Source organism: Phyllostomus hastatus, unplaced genomic scaffold (genome assembly GCF_019186645.2).
Source record: "Phyllostomus hastatus isolate PE091 unplaced genomic scaffold, TTU_PhHast_1.1 phas_contig_64, whole genome shotgun sequence".
NCBI classification, from domain to species: domain Eukaryota; kingdom Metazoa; phylum Chordata; class Mammalia; order Chiroptera; family Phyllostomidae; genus Phyllostomus; species Phyllostomus hastatus.
Window position 1 is genome coordinate 4,334,247 of NW_025333928.1, and position 5,242 is coordinate 4,339,488.

The 5,242-nt window shown below is 39.8% G+C and overlaps 1 non-coding gene across 1 annotated transcript; it reads left to right on the forward strand.

The window, feature by feature from the left end:
* Nucleotides 1–3,583: 3,583 nt before the first annotated feature.
* LOC123825725 lies at nucleotides 3,584–3,708 on the forward strand. The gene has a single exon (XR_006786949.1). It is a non-coding gene; the product is annotated as a small Cajal body-specific RNA 23 (non-coding RNA).
* Nucleotides 3,709–5,242: the final 1,534 nt, after the last annotated feature.

Here is a 5,242-nt window from a genome sequence, read left to right on the forward strand (position 1 = left end):
GCTATAACTTGTTTTCCCAGTCCACTTTTTCTACAGCTCACTTCTTTTTACGTCTGTGACTTTCTAAATAAACTTTCTTTCATAATTTGAATCTTGGCTCTGAATTCTTCTCTTAGCCAGAACTCAAGAACTGAGATTGCTGAACCAAAGTTAACACCTGTTGTCATTTTTCTGCCACTAACACAATCAGTCACCAAGCCCTTAAATGTTAAGCAGTCTTAAAAAGAAAGTTGCTCCAATGCCTTGAATCAGAGCCATGACCTAGACATATAATTTGGGCACAGAGGTCTTTATTGGTGGCTTCTTCAAAATTTTGGCCTGCATTCCTCTCTGCGTGACCCCATAGTAGCTCTTTCATATAGCTTTTTCCATGATATACTCAACTACCTCCTTTAACCTTAGGATTTTTACTGTGATTTGAAAGGTTATCAAATGTTGTGATGTTTTACATGGGTAATAGCAGCATTAGGGCCTGATCTGAATATGCAGCCACAGTAAGTTTGGGATAGTACAGGCCCAGGAAGGGGCCTATAGCTGCTGTTGGCTGTAAGAAATAGCTGAAGATAAACCTCTAAACTGGAGCAAAGGTTTGCTTCTATATCCCTCAGGTATACAGCAAATAATAATCATAATCACATTGATTAAACTTTTACTATATGCCAGATACTATGCTGATATGCTGTACAAATGATCTCATTTAATCTTCACAGCGACCTTTGAAATGAGTACAGTGGTCCCCTCATATTCGATTGCACTTTCTGTGGTTCCAGTTACCCATAGTCAACCAGAGTCTGAAAATATTAAATGGGAAATTCCAGAAATAAACAATTTATAAGTTTTAAATTGTGTGTTGTTCTGAGTAGTGTGTGTTATGCAAACAGCTGAGTATTGCTAGCTGATTCTACAGAAATAACCCTAAACACTGGCTGTAAAAGACATGAGTTTATTAGGACTTAATATGTGCACTGGGAACAGTCTGCTGGTGAAGTCCCCACAACGTATGATTTCCCAGTACAGGGTTATAAAGAGTACAGAAAACAAAGCAAACAGGGCATGCAGGATGGGGATTATAGGCTCTACAGATCAGTGAGGTCAGGCTCAGGAGCATCCTGCTGGGCACATTTCCACAGGGGAAAGAAGAAAAGGCTCTGAAAGGGCTCTTACCCAGACACTACAAACTACACTGATACTAGGGCCCTGATCCACTAAACCCAGTAGAGCAAAGAGAATAGAGACAGGAGCAACAAGGGGGGGTTAGGGCCTCACCCAGCCTCAATGTCCAAACAGAGATGCTGCCTGTACCAAGCAGGAAAGAGCTGCCCCTTTTACACAGATTAACCCCTGAGAGGAAATGGTCAGCAAATTCACTGAAAGCCATACATTATTGGAGAACATCTGGGACAGACCAGGACACATGTTGAAGAAGCAGGGAAACATTCCCACCATCTTCCCAGAAGACTAAACAGTGCCCCGTAGGGGTAACCGAGGGTTCCCACCCACCCACCTGATCACACCAGAGGACCCCTCTGGAGACAGATGGAGAAGGTACTAATAGTCCTCTGAGGTCTACCAAGAGTAGTCCTCTTGGTTTCCATCAGCCCTTGGCCCAGGGCTGATGGAAACCAAGCAGAGGAGAACAATGGGGTCCAGCCAAATCTGAAGGAGACAGCCACAGACTGTGGATCACTTATAGTTTCAAACAGACTGCCTAGGGCCAGACTAAGACATCAATTGACATTACCAGGGGTAGATCCAGAAAGAGGAGACAGTGGTGAACACTTGGTTCTACTGACACAAATTCCACCATGGTCTTCATGATTTGTGTTATTTTCTCTCCTGCATAGCTTCTTAACATTCATGTTTTTCCTTCAAGTTTGTGCCTATTACATCACCAGTGTTTATATTACAGTTTATTTTAAGTCTATATTTTGCTCCTTCCTTCTCCTGCTCTATTTTACCTTTTACCCTCCTCTTCTTATACTTGTTTTAAATTTTATTTTCTCTGTTGCTGCAACTTGTTTCTATTCTGCATTCTTACTATCTCTCTCCCCTCCAGCCTCTCAAAACTATTTTTCTTGTCATTAGTAATCTCACATTCTTTTTCCCATTCTTAAATATCCTTCTTCTCTCTCCACCTTTATCAGCCTTTGCTTGTTGGTTCTGGATACAGTAGTTGTTGCATTTCTTTGATTTTATTTCTAGATCTTCACTATTTTTTGTGTGTGAACCTCATATTTTACTGTTCCTCTTTCCTACTCCATTTTATCTTTCCCCTTCCTTTTTTTTCATTTTAAATTTCAATTTTTCCCTGTCTTAGATGGTTTTCATTCCTCATTCATAGTATTCCTTCTCCCTCTATCCTCTCAAAATCACTTCTTTCTCCTCTAGACATCTCTTAAGCTTTGCTTTCTTTCTTTTTCCTTCTTATTCCCATCCTACCTATACTAATCTTTGCTCATTTATTGATGATATTGCTGTGGTGGATCTTTTTCTCCAATTTGGTTCCTATTTTTTTCACTATATATTCTTTAAATTTTTGTTTAAACCTAATACTATACACCTCCTTACTGTTATTCCATTCTACTTTCTTCCCTCCCTTTTTTATTTACAATGTAAATTTTTATTTTCTCTTTCTCTTTGCTTTGTTTCTATTCCCTAGTCTTATTTCTCCTCCTTCTACCCTATCAAAATCATTTTTCTTTCAGTAACTTATCTTGTAGTCATTTTTCCTTTTTAATAATAGTCTGAATCTCTTTATACCTTTATTAATATTCGTTCAATTGCTATTGATAGTATGGTTGTGGGTAGGCATTATTTTTGTGGGTATGGGTTTGTTTCCTGGGCTGTTTCATTTTGTTCCGACAGCACCTATACATACAAGACATGGTGGGTGGTGACTGTCAGTCAGCCAGCTGGAGTGAAGGACCCATCAAAAAATAACCTAACAACAACCAAAACCCAATTACAACCAGAAGAGCACACATAAATGGTGCAAAGGGTTTTCCAAGAGCATCAAGCTCAGGAGATCAAGGACACTGCCTCAATGAGCCCCAGAGGTCTCCTACCACAGAAGATCACATCATGAAGACAGGAAGTCAAAGCAGATCAGTCTAATACAAAGAAACAAACAAGAAGAGTCACTTAAAATGGGGAGACAAAGAAACAACTCCCAATCAAAAAGAAAGGAGTAATCTTCAGAAAAAAAATGGTAAATGAAATTGAGGCAAACAAATGATCAGACACTGAGTTCTAAATAATTGTTATCAGGATGATCAAGGAGCTCAGTGAGAACTACAAAGAACCCCAGGGAAGTTATAAAGAACTTACTGTGAACTACACCAACATGAAAAAAGACACAGAAACTATCAATAAGAGCCAGGAGGAAATTAATAATACAATATCTAAAATGAAGAACACAGTACAGGGAATTAAAAGCAGGCTAGATGAAGCAGAGGATTGAATCAGCCTGCTAGAGGACAAGGTAGAAAAAAACTCCTAGAAGAACAACAAAATGAATATAGACTCAAAAAGAATGAAGAGGGCTTAAGGGAACTGCAGGAGAACATAAAATATAAGAATTTCTAGGCTCCCGGGGGCTCGGTCCTGGCCACGTGGCCCCGACCCGCCCTCCTCGAGCGACAGAAACTGGACCGGATTGGGGGTGCCCTGCCTCAGTGGACACGGGACACCATGGTTTCCGGTGCTACACGGAAAAAAGAATTTCTATATTATAGGGATACCTGAAGGAGAAGAATCGGAGCAAGTGATAGAAAACCTGTTTGCAAAAAGTTATGACAGAAAACTTCCCTGACTTGATGAGGGAAAAAAATCACCCAAGTCCAGGAAGCACAGAGGTTCCTAATCAAGATGAACCCAATGAGGCCCACTCCAAGACACATTATAATTAAAATGGCAAAATACAGAGACAAAAAGAAAATCTCAAAGGTGCCAAGGGAGAAACAAGAAGTAATATACAAGGGAGCTCCAATAGGATATCAACTGACTTCACAACAGAAACAGTACAAGCCAGAAGGAAATGGCAAGCAATATTCCAAATAATGAAAAGCAAAGGACTGCAACCAAGACTCAGCAAGGCTCTCCATTTAAAATGAACGGTGAAATAAGGAGTTTCCCAGACCCCCCCCCCCAAAAAAAGTGTAAAAGATTACACCTCCACTAAACCAGAACTACAGGAGATGCTAAATGATTTGTTTAAGAAGAAGGGGTGGGGGGTGGAACACAGGCACAAGGGGGAAAATGGCAATAAATAAGTACCTGTCAATAATAACCTTTTTTTGGTAAATTATTTTTGTAAAGTATATTTTATTGATTATGCTATTACAGTTGTACCATTTTCTCCTCCCCTTTATATCACTCTGCCCTGCACCATTCCCACCCTCCTATATTCCTCGCCTCCTTAATTCATGTCCATGGGCTGTACATATAAGGTCTTTGGCTTCTCCACTTCCTATATGATTCTTAACCACCACCCCCCTGTCTAATTTCTATCCACCATTTATGCTTCTTATTCCCTGTACCTCTTTCCCCAATTCTCCCTTCTCCCTCTCCCCACTGATAACCCCCCATGTGATCTCCATTTCTGTTATTCTCTACCTGTTCTAGTTGTTTGCTTTGTTTTTGTTTTTTTAGGTTTAGTGGTTAATAGTTGTGTTGTTGTCATTTCACTGTTCACAGTTTTGGTCTTCCTCTTTTTCTTAGATAAGTGCCTTTAACATTTCATATAATAAGAGGTTGGTGATGATGAACTCTTTTAACTTGATCTTATCTGGGAAACACTTTATCGTCCCATTCATTCTAAATAGTAGCTTTGCTGCATAGAGTAATCTTGGATGTAGGTCTTTGCCTTTCATGACTTTGAATACTTCCATCCAACCCGTTCTTGCCTGCAAGGTTACTTTTGAGAAATCAGCTGATAGTCTTATGGGAACTCCTTTGTAGGTAACTCTCTGCTTTTCTCTTGCTGCTTTTAAGATTCTTTCCTTATCTTTAATCTCGAGTAACTTAAGCATGATGTGTCTTGGTGTGTTTCTCCTTGGATTCAATTTCTTTGGGACTCTCTGAGCTCCCTGGAGTTCTTGGAAGTCTATTTCCTTTGCTATATTGGGGAAGTTTCCCTTCATTATTTGTCCAAATAAGTTTTCAATGTCTTGCTCTTCCTCTTCTCCTTCTGGCACCCCTATGATTCATATGTTGGAACATTTAAAGTTGTCCCAGAGGTTCC